Source organism: Schistocerca serialis, chromosome 4 (assembly GCF_023864345.2).
Source record: "Schistocerca serialis cubense isolate TAMUIC-IGC-003099 chromosome 4, iqSchSeri2.2, whole genome shotgun sequence".
Lineage (NCBI taxonomy): Eukaryota > Metazoa > Arthropoda > Insecta > Orthoptera > Acrididae > Schistocerca > Schistocerca serialis.
Genome location: NC_064641.1, coordinates 215379670 through 215404381, shown reverse-complemented (window position 1 = coordinate 215404381; position 24712 = coordinate 215379670).

Sequence of the window (24712 nt, the reverse complement as noted above, 5' to 3'; positions counted from 1 at the left end):
TCTGGCAGAAAACCCGAAGAGATTCTGGTCGTGTGTAGAGCACAGCAACGGCAAGACACTAGCAATGCCTTCACTGCTCGATAACAATGGCGATGATAATGAAAAAAAAAATGGCTAAATGGCTCTGAGCACCATGGGACTAAACTTCTGAGGTCATCAGTCCCCTAGAACTTAGAACTACTTAAACCTAACTAACCTAAGGACATGACACACACCCATGCCCGAGGCAGGATTCGAACCTGCGACCGTAGCGGTCGCGCAGTTCCAGACTGTAGCGCCTAGAACCGCTCGGCCACTACGGCCGGCGATAATGAAAACAGTTCCACAAAAGCAGAGTTACTAAATGTGATTTTTGGAAATTCCTTCACCAAAGAAGATCAATCAAATATTTGAGAATTCGAATCAAGAATAAATGCCATCACGAATAACTTACAAGTAGATATCCTCTGTGTACGGAAGCAGTTTAAATTAGCCTCCGTTCCAGATTGTATACCAGTCAGGTTCCTTTCGGAGTATGTTGATACAGTAGCTCCCTACTTAGCAAATATATAGAAGCGCTTGCTCGTCGATGATCCGTACCCAAAGACAGAAATGTTGCACAAGTCACACCAATACCCAAGATAGGAAATAGGAGCAATCAGCTGAATTACAGACTCGTATCACTAACGTCGATTTGTGATGTTTTGGAGCATGTGTTGTGTTCGAACATTATGAATTACCTCACACCAAACGATTTACTGATAAGCAGCCAACACCGACGGAGAAGATATCGATCTTGTGAAACACGACTACCTCTTTATTCTCATGAAGAAATGAGTGCTATCGACAGGGAATTTCAAATTGAGTCCATATTTCTAGATTTGCAGAAGCGTTTGACACCGTTCCTCACAAGCGACTTCTGGTCAAGTAATGGCTATGTGCTATCGTCTAAGGAGTGTGCCTAAATTCCTGATTTTCTGTCATGAAGGTCACAGTTCGTAGTAACAGGTGGAAAATTATCGGAAGTAATACCAGACGTTTCCCAATGAAGAATTGTGGACCTCCGCTGTTCCTTCTCTACAAAACGACGTAGGTGACGATCTGAGCAGCCCTCTTGGATTATTTGCACATGATGCTGTCATTTACCATCTTGTAAAGTCATCAGATGATCAAAACTAATTGCAAAATGTTTTACACGAGATATCTGTATGATGAAAAAAGTGGCACTTTACCCTCAATTATAAAGAGTGTGAAGCCATCCACATGAATACTAAAAGCAGTTATTCCATAAATCACACAAATCTAAAGGCTGTAAGCTCAGCTAAATACTTAGTGTTGAGAATAGCTTCAATTGGAACGATCACATAGATAACGTTTTGGGAAAGCAAACCAAAGACTGTAGTTTATTGGCAGAACACTAAGATGTAACAGGTCTGCTAAGGAGACTGCTTACAGTAAGCTTGTCCGTCTTTTTCTGGAGTATTGCTGTGCATTGTGGGGCTGTATCAGATAGGACTGTGGAAGGAATAGAAAAAGTTCAAAGAAGGGCGCTTCGATTTGTATATTCACGAAGCGGGGAAGAGAATGCCACGGATATGATACACGGATTGGTGTGGCAGTCATTAAAACAGAGGCGGTTTTCGCTGTGGCAGAAAATTTTCATGAAATTTTAATCAGCAACTTTCTCCTCACAGTATGAAATGTTTTGTTGGCGCCCCCCTATATAGGGAGAAATGATCAAAATAATAAAATCAGAGAAGTCAGAGCTTGCACGGAAAGATTAAGTGTTCGTTTTTCCTAGAACGGTAGAGAAGTAGCTTAAAACGTAGTACGACGAACCCTCTGCCAGGTACTTATTTGTGAAGTTTAGAGTAATCATGTAGATTTAAATGTAGAGACAGTCCATATTTTACGGACTCAACCACGAACCGATCGCCCACACACAGGCAAATGGATTGGAGCAGACCTGGTCTGCAGGTGGGTCGAAGAACTTGTCTGCTTGCGTATTAGGGCCTTAAGGCCGGGCCGGGGCGGAATCTTGGCTCTTCTACCTGCTGGGCAAGTCGCGGAGTTGGGACAGGGGGATTAGTGGACCCATTCTCGACGTTTTCTGGGTGCACTTTTCAGTGAGTGCAGTTTACAGAACACGGTTTAAGCTCGGGTAGCCACACCGACGTGTGTCATGGAGCTTGCTGTGGGGAACAGTAGACACTGTTTGCTTTATTTAACGCTAACGTTCGACCTTGTCTAACTTCAATCACTCAACGGAACCAAAACAAATTTAATAGAAAATAAGGGCTTCGCTGTCTTAGGTAGAGGGCTGATGAAGTCACGAACCGACGGTTTACGGGCACGTATGAACAGATGCTGAGCTCCTTAAAGTTTGAAACTGCCTTTGATGCTGTTCTCAACGTTTGGAAGCGAACTGTGAAAGTCTGTACTGTATGATCATTTAAATAAGACAAGAATTTACCTCGCTTAGCACATACATTTCCCTATCAGATCACATTTTTAAATGGATTTCAAATCTATGTACTTCTTCGTTGAAATTGTCTACTGTATCTTCTCTTTTCATTTTGTAGTACAATACTAGACTTTATTTCATTTTTTATGACGGTTCTCATTTTTGTAATTAATTGATTTTTAGGATTTTTATTCCCAACGTAAAAAGATTGTATCAGTAGTTAAATACGGAGTCTCATAAGAACAGTTCGTATTTAAATGGAATATGTCTTGAGCAGTGTGCAGTATTTATTTTGTGATATGTTGTAAGGGACGAATAATCGTTTCCAATATGAATAGGTCACTGTAAATTGTTATGATTGTATCTCGTTTCACCAAATTAAATGAATTGTGTTCTGCTTATTGTCTCAAGTGTGAGGAGAGCTGCTGGAGAGTGATGTAATGTAGGTTGGGTGTTTGAGGGGACAGCAGGGAGGGGAGAAGGGGGTGGGGTGGGAAATGGCTGTTGGCTATGAGATGCGGTGTACGAGCATATTTCGTAGCGTCAAGAACTACTTAGCGTGGCAGTTGGTATTAAGGAGGGGAGGAGACCCCACTTTATATACTCATTCCAGGGCGCCATGCATGGTACTCACTGACGAAGAAATGAATAGAATGTATTTTTATTGTATTATTTAACAATTATTGCAGACTATCAGTACCTCTAAATCGTTTCAATCTGTAATGGTCCAAACCCAAGCTATATGTTGCAGTTAAATTCCACAGCTGTAAATTAATAAGAGTCCAATATTCTTATACTAATCGAGTGAAAATTCAGACCACATTTGCAAACCACATTCACATAATTTTCGTCGTACTTCAATTTGTGGAACAGTGACATTTGTTGTGTTTTGGTGTTCTTCGAAGGACTGCATTCCACCAACCTAAAAAAAGTCTCCAAGTTCGTTTTATTATTCTTCATCCTTCCTTACACTAAAGAACAAGAAATGAAGACGGTATTGGAACAGTTTCTCGAAGTTTGTTAGCAGAGACGAGCGAAATAAAGTTATAGTTAATGCAACGAGTTAAAGTTTCATAGAGTGGCTATATGTCCACCATGTCTGAAGCGAACTTAAGCCCCATTCACCATTTTCTCTGTAGTCAAGGGCATCATCTGCTTTGCCAGGGTCATTTGAAACTCTCTTTGATTAATTTGAAATAGCTTGCTATCGGCTTTTTTTCCCGAAAAACAGCAAACATCAGCGTTTTTTTTTTATTTTGTACACTGGCAGCAATATGACCAATTTTAGTCGAAATGTAGATAGATATTCTGATGCAGATACAACTGCAAGACGACTCAAAACAGGTTTGTCACTCACTATTATTTAATCTCTTGCTCGCGAAGTGCACAGAGCTCAGTGCACTTTGAGCAGGTACCACCTGAAGATTAAGGAGTGAACTTCGATATGGGTTGTGGTTAGATAACAGAAAAGGTGACTAACACAGAAATTCTACATTTTTGTTTGTGTTTTAACTGTATATTCAGCCGCAGCCTCAAAAACCACTTCATATGGGCGAGAATATTAAAAATGCTTGCATTGCAATTAATTAATGTTGAATAATAATAATGACTTGTAAGACAGTAAAGTGAAGTTTCATTTTTATTATGTTTTACTGAAATTTTATTTTTGCAGTTTTTTGATTGACATTCCATTTTTGCAATGTTTTCACAAGCTTTTGAATACAATTAACTTGTTATATAGTTGTCTTACAACTTTACCTCTCTGCTCAAAATATTTAGATTTACATAAATGCTTTACTCTGAAAATAAAAAACACTTGATGCGCAGTTTTATAAGTTTCACATAATGGGCTTCCTCCTCGTGTTCAGTTGCTGTAAAAAGATGATCACTGCTTACAAATAAGGAATTTCAACACTTCTATTTGGAACCTCTACAAACTGAATCACTTATCGTTCTTTTTCAAACCAACAGCTAATTTATCTAATTGCACTATTCTTCTTTAGTGTCAAATGTACTTACTTTATTTGCTCCTTCAGTAGAACATTCTCTACTTATACTCTACATACTGCACTTTCAGCTTTTTAGGACTTGTAGGTCATCATAAACAGACATACTAAGAACTAAAAGAATGAAATTCCACCATCAGATTATCATAATGATTTGACTGCATGAAACTAAAAATACTCTATATCAACATGGTAAGAATATGGGGTAGATTGTAGACTTATGATGTGTTACTGATACTTCATTACTAGCGTGTCTTAGCATATTATCAAAAGCTCACTTTCTGAGTAGTGGTTGTAAGATTTAATCTTCTTTTGCAAAGGTAGTGAAAACATAAATGTAGTTCGTACTCACTGTAACTGACATATTCATCTCAAGAATTCAACTGTGCTGATGTTTAAAATATATCTCAATTACTCTTCAATAAAATGTTCAGATGAGACAGAAGAGTCAATGACAATTATTTTAAATAGTTGTTATTGCCTTGGACAAAAGGCACCTGTGGTCAGTTGTTTGATATGTATAAATCCCTTCAAAATGAGCTGAGCAAGTGTAACCAACTGTACTCGTGACTTAATTGTATTATTTCATATTTATAACTTTGGACAGCTCCTTATTTCTTAGAGGAAACCTCTAATTATTGAAAATCAAATTACTTTCCTGCCTTTTCTTATGTATAATTACAGTTCCAATACAGCCATGGACTCTTTAACAAATGTTAAAAGATGTTCATCATATTTTTGTTACACTAATACACTTACTTGCACTATGAAATATTTGTTATTTTATTGCTTAGATTTTTTGCAGTTTAATGCTGAAAACACTACAGACATATTCAATTTATATTCTGTTAGCTTTGGTTACACAAGGAGCATTGTAACTAGTGTCTTAGCCACTGTATAAGCTTTTGACTAACTGGGTTACTGCTGGCATGTGCCACTTACAGTGTTACAAAGATCTCTGTCCAGCCCTCCAATGTGTTCTGCTTGACACCACTGAAGTGGCTTGGAGTTAGTGGAATACTTTCTATAGGGCATTTGAGTAGATTGTTTTTGTAGGTTCTGGTTCACTGACTCAATGTTAAAATAAATTAAAAATTTTATATATAAAACAACCGATTTTTAAATTTTTTTAAATATTCAGTATATTTGATTAACTAAACCGATTTTAGAATGTTAAAAACAAAAGTATGTTATTTTAAAAAATAACAGTGTGAAAATAAGTAACTAATTAAAATGTATTAGTTAAAAAAGTAAGTTACTATTAAAAATTTTAAAATGTATTAGTTAAAAAAGTAGGTTATTTTAAAAATTCAGATTGTGAATTTTATATCATGAAATTCATTGATTCTATTTTTAAGTTTTTTTACTCCTTTATATTTCAATTCCATTGGTCATTTTTAATTATTTCAAAATTTTAAACATCAATTAATTTAGAAAATCTTATTTGTAAAATAACCTTAAAATCATAATTAAGTTCTAAAGAAAGTTGTTCTCCAAATCTAGTATTTAAATATTCACAGTTCATATTGTTATATAAAATATTTATGTCTAGCTCATTTCCTTTACTAATTTCTTCATTAAAGTAGCTTCCATTTAAATAGAAAAACTTTTTATTAGTTTTACAAAAACAAAATTTATAGTTTATATGAAACAAATTTTTTAAAAATTGTAATTTTGAACTTATAACTAAATGATTCATTGAAAATTATTACTTTTTATATTTTATAAAGCTAATAAAAATTATTTCTTATAAATGGAGGACAAAAAGAAGTGCAAACTAAGCCAAAAGAAACTTGTGAACTAATTGAGATATGTGAAGATGGTGTTGACTGTCTTATTTGTTTAAGTAATCAAAATAATAATCAATTTGTTAAAACAAATTGCAATAATACTATTCATAAAGAATGTATTGACAATGGTTAAAGAAAGAAGAATATAGTCAATTTTGTAGGACGATTATTAAAAATGAAGTACCAGAAAAATTAAAATAATTGATATTTATGCTATTTTTGATGCTCAAGATGAGTTATAATTATTTGGACCCAATTGGACCCAGCATTTTATTAGATTGTGATTAATTAAATATTTAAATTGTAAAAAATATAAAAATTCACTTATTCAGATATCTATTAATTTTTTATATATATAAATCAAGCGAGCTCAACGAGATAGATCTGTGAAAACTAAATTTTGTAAATATTGTAATACAAAGAAATCAATTGATAATTTCACTTTACAAAAACACAGAAAAGATGTTTATATAACTATATATAGCCCATGTATAAATAAATATCATGTACAAAATTACAATAAAAATCAAATTACTTGTGTTTGCTGAATATTATTTGAAACAACATTTAGAAAGAAATTCAAGTGAAGAACATACAAAAAAATAATTAAAAATGGATAATGAAGAAATCTACATCTACAATGAATAATGAAGAAGTTGTACCTAGAGGAACAGCTACATCTACAAAGAAATAAAAAAGGTGTCAAGAAATTAAAGATTTAAATTGTTTTTACATAAATCCTTCATATAAAGATAAACATAAGAAGCATCTTGAACTTTATGATTAAAAATCGATTAAATAATAATATGGTTAATGAATAATTAAAAATATCATTAATAGTAATTATTTAAATTAATTGATTGTTAAATTTGATAGTAAATTAATTCTTTTAAAAATTATTATAAAAAATTGGTAAACTAATTCTCTTTTTGATTAATTATCTACTAAATGATAATCCTTGTACATGTATTAAATTATTATTATTTAAAAAAAAATATTTTTTACAAATTTAATGAATTTTTTGTAATAAATAAAAGACTAAAATGGAAAGTTACATTGCAGCTCATCTAGAATAATTCTTCTTGATCCACTTCATAAAATTTCCAAAATAAATAATTTACAAGGATATTCAAATTTATGTAAAGCTGATTTAATTAAATTTATCGTTAGAATGATAAAAATATTGTTAGAAACAATACACCTGAAGTAAGACAAAATATTACAAATATTGTTAAAGGTAATAATAAATCTGAAGTAAGTGAAAATTGTAATATATCTGAAGTAAGAGAAAAATTATAAAAATTATTTAAGTGAAGTAAGCGAAAAGTACCCAAATACTGTTAATATTTATATACCTGAAATCAAACAAATATTCTAAAAAATTATACGTTGAACATGATGAAAATTTTTGGTAAAAGTTACCATATTATGATATTTATGATGATTTTCTATCTAAAGGTAATGAACCATTATAAAGAACACATCCATTTTCTACAAATATTTTTGAAAAATTGAAACCAAGAGATTGAAATATTAAAAATTACTTAGTTGAAAAAGATTTTCGAAATAGAATACAAACTAAAAGTTTTGAAAATACTGTAGATTCACTTGATCCTAATTATTTCTTAACTGCAGTAATAACAATTTTTTTAAATTCTTAAAGACTATTTGATAGTACATAATGGTTTAAAAATAAATTTTAATTAATATTGTGAATAGAAACGATGAAACAAATGAAATAAATGAAAAAGTTCATGAACTTAGCCAACAAACAAGAATCTATACAACTTGGACAGAAAAACTTTAATAAAATATTTCAACCAGTTGAAAGAGAAATTTTTAAAAAAATCTTATTTTTAAGCACAGGGATCAGGATGGTCATTGGTTTAGAACAAGCAATTCATAAATATATTTCACTAAAAAATTAAGTGAAAGATGGAATAATTCAATTAAAAGATGAAATAAGTCAATTAAAAGATGAAATAACTAAAGTACAAGATAATGGATTTCAAAATTTGATGCAAAATAGTTAACATTTATTTTGAAAAACTAAATAGTAAACTATTTCTTTATAAAATTAATTTATGTTTACTTATCCAACTGTTGTGTGTATCATCAAAACCTAACCATTTAACATAAACTTGATTATATTTGTGCTTTAAAAGTTTTTAACTAAATATTCTCAATATTATGTTTTCTGTAACAATTGATCATAAAAATTTCCTTTTATATTTTTTAATCTATATATTTTCACTAATTTTTATCGGTTTTATTTTTATCATAAAATGTTTTGTAATACTGTATTCATCAATTAAATTTTTAACTAAATTTAACCATTTTTAATTTCCTTGAATAGAAATTTTTTCCTCATTTTTTTCTTTAAGTGTTCCGTTCAATCGTTCGACAACAGATGCTTTTAATTTTGAAAAAGTTGGAAATGATTAATGTGATATTTCATTATTAATTCGTTAGATTCTTTAGAATTATCTGTTTCTAAATTATTTTGTTATCTAACTATAAAAAATTTTCAAATGCATTATCTATATTTTTAGCTGTTATATCATTAATAGAAACAGCAAATGCATATTTTTTAAAAACTTCAATTTTTGTTAGTAAATATTTATACTTTTATTTTTTATGAAATATCTTTTAAATTTACACAATACATTTTAACTAAATCAGCTTGCCACAAATCATTTATATTAAAAGAAAAAATATCTCCTTTTAAAATATTTTATAAATGGTTTATGTCATTCATTAATTATCTTTTCACTAATATTATTATTTAAAAATTCACCATTTACAAAATTCTTTAACAAATTTACTTTTTCAGATTTAAAAATTGTGCAAATACGTTCAATTCTGTCTTCCATTTTTTGTTTGTCCCTCTCCAAGTGGATTATGTGTTTGTGGAAGCTATTTACACTATATATATATGATTTTTACACTATATATATATATATATGTGATTGTCATGTTAAGAATGATTTTCCATTTATATAAATAAAAATTTATATAGATTAAAAATTTTTAACAGAATCTTTCAATACTACAATTATTAAAATTGATTTGTGAATGATTATTGATTGATTGCTATTATTTATTTGACATAACTTATATTTTTATCAACATTAATAGTTCTTCTAAGTAGGAAGTCATATTCAGAACTGTACCTTTTTGGTTCACCACCAGATATATAATTAAATTCAGTTATTTGTTTATCAGATGCTTTACCTTTAAGATTATGTAACTATTCTAAGCATAGAGTTAGTTATACATATTTTTGAGAAATAAACCGAAAAACCAATTTCTATTTCCATTTTTGTAAAGAAAGTCTTTAACATGTTGTGCATCTGAATAATTTTTTCATTAAATCGTGTACTTCTAACATAGTTATGAAATTGAGTTATAATTCTTGTTTATTCTGGTTTTGTAACAAAATTTAATAGTTCATTAACAAATAATGTTTCTTAACTACATCTTTTCATCAATTGGATCATTTACTTTAACAAGTCTTCTATTTTTAAAACCAATATAACTTTTACTTATGTTAAAAATAATATCAAATTCTTTCTGAAATAGTAAAATTGCATTAGTTAATTTTGGATCCATTGATTGTTTAGTAAGATTTTGAAATTAATTAATTGCATTAGTTTTTTGGGTCTATTGGTGATTGTAGTTGTTTAATAAAATTTTCGATTCTTTCAATTTTTTTCATTTTCTTCTAAATTGAATGTTGGTGTATTAACTACTTGTTCATTTTGTTTAGTTAAATGTATCTTATTTCCAAAAATGTCAATTTATTAAATTTAAAATATCATTATCATTAAAATTTTCTCATAGCAATTTTAAAACAAATAAACATAAATGTTGACATATTACTTCATCAACATTTTGTATTCTTTATGCTTTGTAATATAGTTAATTTTTCCTAAATTGTTAAATAATTGTTTTGGTATACGTTTATCATTATTTTTATAATATCAAGTCCAATGAGTACCAGAATTATCAGATGTATCTAAATTTACTATACCACATTCAGTTTGTTATGATTCATGTAATGATTCATAAATTATGAGTACTCCATAAAGGTTTTTAATTTTTAATTGCTTAGTAAGTTTTTCTATATCAAAATTACTTAATGCATTAGAATATTTACCAATTACTTTTTTAATTTTTTTTATTTTCTTTATTCCATTACCAACTCTTTTTCCATTTCTATTTCTTTTTTGTTCTTCTAATTCTTTATCACGTTCCTTTTCTTTTAATTCTGCATTTGCAAGTGCTGTGGATGCACCAGCTAAGAAACAGTTTATGCTAAAAATGGTAAAGCAGCTATTAATAATGGTAAAAATCCACCTTCACGTTTTGTTAATCCTATACCATATCTCTTTTTTGAAAACTTTCAATAATTTTTTAACAGTAGGAATACCTAATATTAAAAGTAAATTTTCACCAACTTCTTTTCTTTTTTGAAAATCTGTTAAAATGGTTCAATTGCATTTATTTGTTCATTATTTAACTTTAATTTAATTGCTTTTGGTTTAGTTTTGCCACTTGGTAGCAAAGTATAATGAATTTCAATATTATTCATTTTTAGAATAAAAAAATTGAATGAAGATTTCTTCTATAGTTAAAAATGTATAAAATTTTTTATATAGTTTAAAAATGTATACAGATTTTTTTATACAGTTAAAAATTGATAAGCTTTTTTATATCGTTTTATTGTTGGAAAATGTACAAAGATATTTTATATAGTTGAAATTTGATAAAGGTTTTTCATATAGTTTAAAAATTAATAATGATTTTTATAATGTGCAACCAATTTCATCAATATTAATATTAATTCGCATACTTTATTTTCTTTTTCCATACATTATTCCTCTAAAAGCTGTTGCTGGAACTTTTTCACCAAATGGAGTATCATTTGCATACGTTCTTTCTTCTGCAGCTAACTGAAGTTCTTTATCAGCTATATGTCTCTTTGCTAAATCTTTATTATCTCTATAGGCAATATAATGTTTTTTACATTACTTTATCACCTTTAGCTAATCTCTCTTCTAATTTTGTACCTGGACCACAATAATTATAACCTGGAAGATCCATTTCAAATGGGTATTATTAATTAAAATATTTACTAATCCTGTTCCAAATTTATCACTTTTCCAAAATGTATGTGGAAAATTATTAAAAAATCTAATAAAATATAGAATTCCTTTTGGATTATCAATTATAAAATCACTAAATTTATTTGATAACATTTTTGCAATACTAACTTTTTGATTATGATAATTTTTATTTCCAACTAGTTGTTCCCCATGAATAACTGCTAATCTATCAATTAATTGTCTAACATTATTTAATTATTTACTTACCTTCACAATGTGATTTTTTAAAATAATGTACTTTTGTTGTTAAAATTGTAAAATCGATTTAGTTAATTAAATATAATGAATTTTTTAAAAAATTTTAAAAGTCGTTTTTTGTATATAAACTATTTAATTTATTTTAACACTGAGTTAGTTAACCAGAATCTACAAAAGTAATCTACTATTATGGCTCAGAGCTCTCCCTGAATTAATCGATTTGTAACAGTTCGTTATGTCATCGTGCTGCCGACTGCTGCTCAATTTTCTGTGGCAGATGCAGTACGATGCGAAACAGCCATGTACAGAATACGATGGTTTTCCCTCTCGATAGTGCCAAGTGGTCATCAGGAGCGCGGTCTTCTTGTGACCATACGTTCTTGTGACCAGTACAGTGGCTGTATTCCTACTATGTACAGTGGCTGTATTCCTACTAAATCCTTCAGCAATGTCGCAGAAAGAATATCGTGCTTCTCATAGCAATATTACACGACCTTGGTCAAACCCAGAGAGGGGAAGATAATGGTACCTTTGTCACTTTAAAGGCATTCTTGACTAACATCGGTTCACCACATCCAATCTGAAAGGTAAGTAAGCCTCATGAGCATTACAGTGTGTATTTAAAGCAATCCGGGTTTGTTTGTTCACAGTTATGCAACTAGCATCACTCTTATGTGAATGGCATGAAATTTTAATAAATGTCATCTTGCAGACATCAAAACACTTGTACCAACTTTCGTTTATGTCGCACAACTATTTGCTCGTCGGAGCTGCATTTTCTTTCCGTCAATGTATTTGATTAATTTTGCAGCTGCGAAGGAAATTGCATCAAGAATGGAGAAAAACAAACTGTTTGCAGTAGATTTTCTTGTAAAGGTTTTTTTTTCTTACAACTTTGGAGATGGAACAGGCCATAAACATCACCGTTGTTCAGCAGTTTTGTATATTTCTGGGGACGCACGTGACTTAACGCCTGGAAGAAGACCAACAAAGTCTTCGAGACACTGCTCCAGGTTACCAGGAGTTTGATTTGTTAGCGTAGAACTACACCGACTCCAAGAACAAGAAAAAATGAGAGGTAGGTCAGTTCATTCTATAGGATATTGAAGTGAACCAACTCCAACCTCTTCAGGATATGATGTTGCTTTGACAAAAGTTCAAAATCGTCCTTAAAGATTACATCACTCAAATTATCCTCCCTGGGTACAGTACTAAGAACATGATCTGTTGAATAGGACGAAATAACACTGACTGGTACAGTGGTCGGTTCTCAGCTTTACTCCTGGAGAAGGCTGAGGTGAAACTACAACACATAAAATATTAGATCACTTTCTGCAACTTGCACAAGATGAAATACTTAACTTCGTAAAAGTCCATGTCCACAAGTATGCTATCAGCATTTATCACTGTTACTGAACATTAATGTACCCATGAAAAAAAGTTTTGCATCACCCCAGTTCCCAGAACTCCTGAAGATAGATGTTGACTGGGGATATTGTTTCACAGACACAGTCCCTTTGACTGCTCAGAATGCAACTAAACCCATCGAAAGATGTAAACAACTATGCATAAGCAACGCCTATTAGTCAGACGGGGTCCGACAGCCGATCAGTTCCAGTCATTCCACCACAGGTACACAGCTTGTGTTGTCTGTAGTTCAACCATGCCTTGACAGTCAATACCGCGGTTCGATCGCGTCCAGCCTGTTACTTTATGCCAGGAAGGGCTCTCAACAAGGGAAGTGTCCAGGCGTCTCGGAGTGAACCAAAGCGATATTGTTCGGACATGGAGGAGATACAGAGAGACAGGAACTGCCGATTACATGTCTCGATCAGGCCATCCAAACGCTACGGATTATGGCTCGGAGAAACCCTGACAGCAATGCCACCACGTTGAATACTGCTTTTTGTGCAGCCACAGGACGTCGTGTTACGACTCAAACTGTGTGCAATAGGCAGCATGATTCGCAACTTCACTCCCGACGTCCATGGCGAGGTCCATCTTTGCAACCACGACACCACGTGGCGCGGTACAGATGGGCCCAACAACATACCGAATGGACTGCTCAGGACTGGAGTCATGCTCTCTTCACCGATGAGTGTCGCATATGCCTTAAACCAGACAGCCGTCAGAAACGTGTTAAGGCAACCCGGTCAGGCTGACCGCCTTAGAGTTTAGACGCACTGTCCAGCGAATGTTGCAAGGTGGAGGTTCCCTGCTGTTTTGCGGTGGCATCATGTGGGGCCGACGTACGCCGTTGGTGGTCATGGAAGGCGGCGTAACAGCTGTACGATACGTGAATGACATCCTCCGTCCGACAGTGCAACCATATTGGCAGCATACTGGTGAGGCACTCATCTTCATGGACGTCAATTCGCGCCCCCATCGTTAACACCTTGTGAATGTCTTCCTTCAGGATAACGACATCACCTGACTAGATTGGCCAGCATATTCTCCAGACATGAACCCTACCGAATATGTCTGGTATAGATTGAAAAGGGCTGTTTATGGACGACGTGACCCACCAACCACTCTGAGGGATCTACGACGAATCGCCGTGGAGGAGTGGGACAATCTGGACGAACAGTACCTTGATGAACATGTGGATAGTATGCCACGACGAATACAGGCATGCATCAATGCACGAGGAGGTGCTACTGGGTATTAGGGGTATCGGTGTGTACAGCAATCTGGACCACCACCTCTGAAGGTCTCGCTGTATGCTGGTACAACATGCAGTGTGTGGTTTTCATGAACAATAAAAAGGGCGGAAATGATGTTTTTGTTGATCTTCTCTTTTCCAGTTTTCTGCACAGTTTCCGGAACCCTCGGAGCTGAGGTGATGCAAAACTTTTTTTGATGTGTGTATATATCTTGGTACAGAAGAAGATTTAGTCTCTTTTCACAGAATAAAACTTACGATAATCGTTTACACAGAGTTCTGTCTCATACGATTATCACCCTGCTAGCCCTTGTGAGAGACGACGCTGACGCTGGCGCCTTGGGCGCTGATTGCACACTGAGGCACTGCGCTCCGTTGTAAGTAAGAATGCTGATGCCGTGGCGTGAGGGAACTCCTCTGGACGTGTCTACTCTGACTACGCTCATTCGTCGCTGCGTTTGGCAGCACTATGCGTACTTGTGGCTTCGTCACGAGGTACCCACCTTGCTTTGGCACACCGTTCTTCAAACGACGTCACACGATCAATGCACGAAGATAATTTTCATCAAGCATTCGTATAAGCAGGACGGTACGCCATGTAGTCTTTATTTGTCGACGATTTTGGAACTTTTGTGTGATACATGTCCTGAACATTTATTCGACGTGTAAGGTAAGACAAAAATGTTTGGGTAAATTCTATGCATCCAAACTGTACTTTGTTCATTGTAATGACGTACTTTCCAAAATCTGTTGGATAGCATTCGAAATGTGGAGAAGTTACTACTTCCATCACAGCAGTACTTAAAAATAATCGGAAAATATTTTAAATGCGATGGCTATGGTATTAATTAGGGTCCCGTTACGCGATGCTTATGTGGAAACAGCAATGATATTGCTGTATGTCACTAGATTTGCCTCTTACATGCAGCACTCTTTGCAGCTATTTACACGCAGATTACTGTAAACATTAATGGCTGTTACACCTCTTCACTCCTCTTCATAAATAAACTACCAGAAAATAACTTTTTACACCATTTTAGGGTTTCCAATTCACTTGAGATTTATAGCTGCAACTGTGCATACAAGAAATGTTTACATTTGCAGATCAATAGCACAAGCCATTGCATATAGAGTAAATGAAATGATTACTTTTACGGATCGATAGCACAAGCCGTTCTGAGTTAGCAGGTATCGACCCATGCCGAAACACCTATTTTCGAACTTAGTGTAGCCCCCACTGGCGGAAATGTAAGTACTGACTCTGGCATTCATTAGATCGTATTAATGGTGAATACTGTACTGTGATAGGTTATGCCACTCCTGCTCGATCCCTTCAGGTTGTTCTCTAAGACTTGCTAGTTGACGAGTCGCACTAGTCTCTGTCTCATCGTATGCTACATGTGCTCAATTGGAGACAAGATTGAAGATCGTACTGGCCAGGGAAGTTGATGCAAGTCTTGTAGAGTCCGTTGCGTTTCACGAGCAGTGTGTGGGCGAGTATTATCCTGGTGTAACAACACATCGGCTTCCTGTTGCAAGAAAGACTCTAACAACATTCTGCACTTACTGAGCACTGGTTAGTGTCGCCTCCAGAAACACCAAGGGTTAATGAGAGCTGTAGATTATTGCAGACCATAAAGCCTTTAGTGCGGCCAGTGTGTCTTGGAGGAATGTCTACAGCGGTGATAATATGGATGGAGGGAGAATCTGCTTTCATCGCTGAGTACCACGGTGCGCCATCTCATCTTCCAAGTGATCCTCCGATGGCACCAGTCGAGCCGTGCAAGTCATTGATGTGGCATGAGTGGAAGACAGACTAGATGTGTGTGTGCCCGTAGTCGCACTGCTAATAACCGGTTTATAACAGTTCAAAAGCCTCTTAACGTGTGTAACAATCTTCTTGTGACCACAGATACAAGCATCCTCGCACAACTGAAGCAGCACCTCCAGGTTCCATGGCAATTCTCCAAAAGGACTACCCCGCCAGTCGGAAGGCCACAATCGGACCCCTTTCAATCTAGCTCAGTTGGCCTTAGGAAGCAGGAGTGCGTCTCCCTGGCATGGTTGCTTGCTTGCTTCACACGTTTGCACAACACTTAGCATTCTGGCTGTGAGCGTTCGCTGTTATACGATAGCTGCAGATGAGACTCTAGTAGTTATGCCACTGCGCTATCTGTTAGCGTATGACGTTGAAACCATTATCAGTACATCTGCTGTCCCCCAGGTGGCATATGCTGTCACCACATGAAAGTCGACATCGTCTTTCCAGTTGTACTTTTTTTATGGCAGTGTATTTTGAATGGTGCCATAAATGAAACACCGCTGCACCATGAAAATCGTATTTGCATATAAATCTCCAAAGATAATTATACCAAAGAAATGAGTATTGTGGTGTGCATACTGTAAGACCTTCAGTACACACACCATCAGATTATTTAACTTGTCGCTCTAACAAAGTAGGCGAGTGTCAGCAATATTTCTCGAGGTCTTATCGTGGCGTGTTTATCTTTTTCCGTTAGGTCAGACAATAGAAATGCCACTTGTACACTTAGAGTAGCAGATTGACGGTGACCAACTTTAAACAGAACATGATTAATTTTCACACACATTTACTAAAATAATAACAAGTATAAAAATTACTTAACTTGATTCTGGATGCTATTTCCAGTTGACAATCTGAAGTTCCTTTGGTATTGGTACATTAATCTTATTCTCACATATTTCTTGACAAAAGTGTCTATACATTTATCTTCATGGCTATGTACAGGAATATGGTAATCTTATTAGGCACAGACTGAAACTTGACTATAGACTGGTACAGACTGGTGCAGACAAATGCAGACTGACTAATCGGAGGTCTGTAGACTCGTTATAATACCTCGCGCATTCATGTATCACTGCATGCATGTGATCCGTGAGGAGAAAAGGTTCTACGTTAGCAGCAATCTCATTGGCTGCGTTATATATTAATACGCGGATCGGCGGAACAGAATTTGGTCCATCTCTATGGCAGCGCCATCTCGTAGTGCGGAGATGGATGAGCACTGCGCCTGCGCTGTTGTGCTTAGTGGGGCGCGCTCTAGTGGCAAAGTTGTGTACACACTGACTATGTGGAACTATGTACACAACAAGTATCATTTCAGATATGCAGCAATCTCGTCCATTTGTGTACTTTATTATTGACAACTTTGATTCAGTACCCTGAAACGCTGTTGAAATATTGCGCTTGGCAACATTACGTTCTGTGCAGGGTGTAACTGCCTTCCCTTTACAGACTTTGAGGACAGATTACTTAATCCAGAGCCAAAGTATTGTAAACATGTACTATAAAATGCATACCTTAACAGCTGTGTGTACTTGTTCATCTTCGCTATTTGAAATACATCTTTTCCATTGAAGAAGTGTTCATAACGTTAGAGGCATTTTTACTGAAATTATTTTCTTGTGTTGATCCATACTACCTCCTCCCAAAATATGGAAGGCAAAGAACTTTCAGTATAAGAGATGTGTTTCATAGTATAGAAGATGAAGAAAAGTGCTCGTAGCTCCTAAGATATGCATTTTAGACCGCATATATTGTATACATTTTTTCTTGTTTTAGTGTAAGAAACCTACTGATACGTGTCGCCGTTGGCGCCTGTCGATTTTCTGTATTCATTTAAGACCTCTGCGATCGACTCTGTATCGTGTGGCCGCGGTTTTCTTCTTTGGTCGCTTTTCACTATGTAAGCGCACGACGCTGCGGGGAGAGGGCTGGTTTTGGTCGGGTGGTTGGCTCTCCGGTGTGCAGTCTGGGTGTCGGCGGTGGCTCATAGCGCATGCTCTGCCTCTTAACTGCCACGTGGGCAGTGGGGCTGCGGACGGAGACGTGCGTGTGGTCGGTGAGTGTGTACTGCGTCTATTGAGAGAGCGATGGTCTCGTCTGTGCTGCTAAAAGATGTGAACACGTGAAAGTAGCTTTGGAAGGTATCAGCCTGCGACCGGATACGCTACAGAATCAAACGGTGGGAAATAGATTCTTAAAGTCCTGCTGTATATATGTATATTGAATTTCGTGCTGTTTGCAGTTAGCAGCTCTACCAGTATTTGAACACCCAGCCGGCTGGAGTGGCCGAGCGGTTCTAGGCGCTACAGCCTGGAACCGCGCTGCTGCTACTGTCACAGGTTCGAATGCTGCCTCGGGCATGGATGTGTGTGATGTCCTTAGGTTAGTTAGGTTTCAGTAGTTCTAAGTTCTAAGGGACTGATGGCCTCAGAAGTTAAGTCCCATAGTGCTCAGAGCCATTTGAACAATTTGGACGCCCATGTTATCTGTTTCGTATTGACCACTGGAGCACAACTTACTGAACAGTGCTTACCTGTGTGAATAAGGTTTTCCTGTTTTGGACACAATTGAGATACGGGCAAGGAGCGTATAACTAAGTTCCACGTTTGTGCCCTCCGAAATAACCACAGGTTCGATTTTCTGGCTGTCTGCATTTAGGTAATGTATTTAGAGGCAAACAAGCAGGGGCTTGATGATGAAAAATGTATTGTATGCGAGAGTCCAGTCGTATAGTAATTATTGAGTGTGTGTATATGGAATATGTATAATATAATTAATCGGCTCTGGGGTTAACTTATGAGATAAGTTACGACTGCGTGATTTAGTACTATGACCAGCTTCTTATGTATTTGAGTATATTACCACTTCCTGCTCTGGCAGTAATAAGCCTGTTTGCACATATTGTTAATGAGAAAGACGTGCAGGTATTTAAAGTGGTTAATTCTGGATGTAAATGGCTTATGGGTCTCTTGTGGCCGTATTCCGGTTTTGAAATTTTTCTGATGTTTTAAGGATTGTGTTAATCTAAATACTGCCCAGTTGCCGCGTGGTTTTATGTTGTTGTTTCAGTTGTATCAGCGGTGAGCGTCGTCTGTTGTAGCTGGTCGTTTAACTGGCGGACGACGCCTTGACGGCAGCCAGTTTGAATTGTAACCGATAGTGCGGTCGCTGTCTTTTTCAGTAGACTCTAGTTCTTCGGCGAATTTGAGAGTTTTATTATTTGTTCCTGGTGACTCCTAGGCGTCCGTCTTTCCTTCTTCACCGTTCCTTTCAGCTTTCATCCAGGTTCGATCTGAGTTGTAGTTTCGTCGCACCTCTGATGTGCCAGTGCTTGTCACTGAAATTTTGTAATACCTGAAAAATGCCTTTTGTTGTACTGGGTTTTTAATATCTTAATCAGAAAGAGAAATTGCGAGTTGTTTCTGCTGTTATATCTTGAAAGGTGTCCCGCTTCTGTGGGTGTTTTTCTCAGTAAACCATTTGTTGCTTGTATGGTTCTTAATATTTAAGTAAGGAATGTTTTAAAATTATTTATTGTTTGGGGTGGGCATTGACCTTTTGTCTGTTTAGTAATGTTTCAAATTCTAGGGCAATTATGTATATTATTCTGGGTAACAGCAGTCTGCTGTTGTCATGCAGATGTTAAATAAAATCTGTTGTAAATTACGAGCCAGAGTTTGTGTTTGATTGGTAATTATTACCTTGTCTTTATTGAGCTGAAGCATCCTTTGGCATGTGTCCCACGTCACACCTACCTTCAAAGTCTGTAAAAGGAGTTTAGTTACACCCTGTATACACCTAATCTATATGACGACCGAGGTTGCAGTGCTTACTAGAAGATAATCTTTAGAGCGCTGGAATCTGTTGCTTATGTATACGCATGTAAAACATTGCTGCAACTTCAAACAACTGCAGCAACTCCAGCACGCGGCTTAAGATGAACACCAAGCACTAACGATAATTAGTAATGAGAGGTATAAATTAATTCAGACGATGGCTAACGACGCAAGATGTTAATTCCCTCACTTTTTTAGCCTTCGTTGTCTAAAATACAGAATATGTTGTATTACTCACTTTTAGTTCACTCAGTGCAACTTCCCTCCAGTACAACTGCAGGAGCAGCTAAAAGCTAATAACAATTCTGAGAACTTCGAAAATTTTCACACGCAGTACTCTTCTCTCACAGTTACTAATGTAACCATCCAACGTACGATGTAAATTAAAAACAGATTGATTACTTGATATCTGATCAAGTGGTCAGTCGGTTCGCAGCCGTGCTCCGCGCGCCGTGTGACGCTCCGCTTTCGGCGGTGTTTACTTCCTCGTCGCGGTGTTTGTGTCTATCGAGTCCAGTACTAACGTACACCATGGCGCACTCGTATCGCCGTGCAACGATCAAAGTAACGTTTCAGGCCGAACATCCACGACCCAGAGATTTCGAAGTCGAACAGTTCATACGCGAGGATCTACCTTTGAACCCCTAGGATGTAATCGGTATACATTTCTCCATCACTGGAAGTGTTGTCTACATCAAGATGTTGACGGAGGAAATTTGCAATGACATCATTCACCGTCATGCCACCAGACTGAAATTTAAACACTCTGATGGACATATGGGTGCTGTCACAGTCGCCCATGCTGGATTCGATCTCCGGACATTGCGGGTGTTTGAGCTCCCGTTCGAGGTGCCTCAGGATGTAGTCATTGCCGCTTTCCAACCATATGGCACCGTCTTGGGTCACGTCGCGGAGAAGTGGCAAATATTTACGACCTACCCCGTATTAAATGGCGTCCGGCAAATAAAAATTGAGCTGACGAAACATGTCCCACCGTACCTGCTGATTGGCGGTGTGAGGGCCATCGTCATGTACGATGGACAGCCACGAACGTGCGCAGGATGTGGTCAGGAGGGACATGTACGTTCCGAATGCTTACACCGCCGTTTAACACAGACGCCGTTACGTGAAGAGATCCAGGCTTCGACGGTCACGTCCTTACCCATCACCTAGGCCAAGGTTGCACAGGACCCCGTCGTACCAATCTCGATTGTGCTAGCAGCATCGTCAACGCCACCCGCCGCAGCACCACGCGCCGAGGACACAAGCACGGCGTCGGCTCCAGTGCTCGCTTCAGGACCGTCCGGATTGCAGACCGAAACCGATGTTCCTGTTAGAACCATGGACGTCGACTTCGGTGTCGTGCCGACGTCTGCCTTTGTCCAGACGGGTTCTGCGTCCGACGACGGGCGACCACATTCTGATTCAGAAGGCCACATCAGAAAACAACGGTCGCCTCGCAAACACAGGAAACGACGACGAACACCTTCCGATGACGCCCTTTCTCAGACGGCCCCGCGAGATGTCGACCTGATGTCTGATGGTGATCTCCCACATTGCGTCCAGTCACGCGATGTGGCAGCAACAGGCGCCCCTCCTGTGACGCCTACTCTCCCAGCCAGGGACGTGTCCTCGCCGTTGTCAACTAATGATGACGGCGGTCCCCCTGCCACTCATGTTGCGGAATCCACAACACCCGTTCCGGAAGTACGTGATCGTCACATGTCCACGTCGTCAGCTTCCTGGGCCGATGACGTTGAAGAAGAAGTGGAACAGACTGCCAGCGTGTCTGCACAGGAGTCCACCTCGGCGACACTGGGGCTGGCGCCCCGCCAGTAATAATCACCACTGCGGTACCACCGGCGGGTCTCCACCTGCCGGCTGCTTCTACCGCACGTTCTGCAAATACTGAGGGTGGCCGTACACAGCAATATCGTATCGCCACGATGAATCTTGCCACCATTCGTGCCCCCCATAAACTGGCCATGTTCAGAGACACTATTTACGCTGCGGATGTGGATATAGCACTCTTACAAGAGGTGTTTGTGGCTGACTTCCTAATTCCCACCGGATACAACGCCCATGTTTCCCCCGCACCCGATACCGGTAGCGGCGTCGCCATCCTGCTACGCGACGGGCTCCCTGCAGAGGACGTCATCTACCTCCCCACTGCGCGATGTATGGCTCTCACACTGTTCGGCGTGCGTATTATTAATTTCTACGGTCCGTCCGGCACTTGCCGCCGTCATGACCGACAAACTTTTTTTGCCGAAAGCGTCACAGCCCTCTTCACCGGTCCGCAGGACGACTTGGTACTCGGTGGGGATTTTAACTCGACACAAGAACCCGCCGACCAACCCCCGCGACATTCCCCTTGTGCATCTCTCTCAGTGGTCATCGACCGTCTACGACTTGTTGACACATGGAAGAAGCTCCACGGAATTCAACCGAGCTATACATTCTACACCTCTCACTCGTCAAGCCGCATAGATCGCATCTACGTTACCCGCTCCCTTGCTGATGGCACACGTCATGCAGAAGTGTGGCCCTTGTCCTTTTCAGACCATGATGCGTACCTCTGTGACGTCACTCTCGCCCTACAGGAAGTGTGGCGTAGTCGTGGTCTGTGGAAACTCAATGTCGCTCACCTGACCTCCTCAGACTGTCGCCGTATGGTCGAAGAAGCGTGGACACGCTGCCACCATCGTCGCGCAGCCTATGACTCCACCTTATCATGGTGGCTATCCTGTGCAAAGCCGACCCTCAGGAAGACTCTGATGAGTTATGGGAAGGAATTAAAGGCGTGGCAAACTCATACCCTGCACTTCTACTACACCATTCTACGTGACAGTACGACGATGCCTTTCTCGCCAGCCCGGCAGTCGATGGTCCATCGCACGAAGGCGCAGATTTCCTTGATCATGCGGCGTAACTTGGAAGGCACCGTAGTCCGTTCTCGAGCTTCTAATCGCATCCCTCAAGAACGTTCGTCGATGTTCCACCTCCTTCAGGAAAGACGACGACGACGACGAGCTCTGATCCAAGTCCTCACTGATGTGGAAGGGCGCCGGCACGACACCCAACAAAGCATCGGTCGTACTCTCCATGCTCATTTTTTCAGGCTATACGCAGCCGTACCGCATTCTGCAGCACTGATCACAGAAGTCGCTCAGCTTACTACGAACACTCTTCCGGAGGATGCAGTGCATGACCTCCGAGACGACGTAACCACAGATGAAGTGGTAGATGTTATCAAGGCGGGTTCCGATAACAGATCTCCTGGACCTGACGGTATACCCATCGAATTTTATAAAAGTTTTCACTATTTGTTGGCTTCCACGTGGACGGCAATCGCATAAGAGCTGATGTCACCGGTGACAGTGGTCCCGAGCGCCTTTCTAGAAGGCATTATTATCCCCGTACATAAACCGCGCGGGTTATCGAGGATCCAGGACTATCGACCAATTACTTTGCTCAACAGCGACATGAAAATATTCACACGGCTACTGGCATCGCGACTCAAGAAGGTCGCACGTTACGTCACATCCTGCGACCAGACTTCCCTAGGAGGCGACAACAGCATCCGTACGGCCCTTTGCCGTTACAGAGACATGATAGCATTAGCGCATTATCAGCGTCTCCCTGGCGCCTTGGCTTCACTGGACTTTATCCAGGCTTTCGACCGTGTTGACCACTTCTATTTACGGACAGTTCTTCAGCATATGGGTTTTCCTGGCGGTATTGTCACAGCGGTTATGCGCCTGTTGAGTAGTGCAACCTCTAAAATCATGTACAATGGTCGCCTTACACCGCCCCTGGTCGTCGCACGATCTGTACGACAAGGCTGCCCTCTTTCCACGATTTTGTATGCTTTCGCCTTGGAACCCCTGCTCCAGGGCATGCGCCAACGTTTGGAAGGCTTGGCTGTGCAAGGCCACCGTTTTTGTTGTACAGCCTACGCAGACGACATAGTACTATATCTGCGCAGTGAAGATGAAGTACGAGCAACACTGACATGGGTGGCGACTTACGGCGAAGCTTCGGGGAGCTGCCTCAACGTGTCAAAATCCAAGGTCCTGCTCATCGGTGAGGGCTTGCCGGAGGGATGCGGTGCTCCCCTTAGTGTCGCCGCCACCATACGGTGTCTTGGACTTGATTTCACAGCAGACCTGCGCCGCTCAGCGACTATCAATGGTAGACGCTTGCTACAGACAATCAGAGCAAATCTCGCAGATCACCGGCTACGAGCTCTCGATGTTATCCAACGCGCGCAATACGTGAACATGTATCATGCTTCCCGTATACCACACGTGGCTCAAGTACTACCAGTCCCAAATTTCCTGGCGCGACGACTGTTGATGGCTTCCGGCTCCTTCGTCAGCTCGGGGATGTTATTCAAGGTGCAGTATGAATCCCTTGCACTGCCACGAGATCGTGGCGGGGTGGGACTCATCCACGTGCCGACTCGTGTCAAGGCACTATACGTCAGCTCCTAACTAAAACTTTGGCATCGTTGTCCGCAGAGCCTTACTAGCCTACTGCTTCATAACTTTGCGCCGTCGTCTTCGTCCGCCCCAGTACTGGTATCGACCATTCCAACCCCCTTTTATTACATCCAACGATTTTTCCTGGAGTACAGTTACGTCTACCGGTCTTTACCACTTACACGTTTGTACCTCACGAAAACAGTCTCCGAATTGTTACAACAGTGCCGCCCGTCCAACCCCATCGAACTAAGTATCCACAGTACGTGTGGCGACAAATATGGAAGGCGATCCATGCGC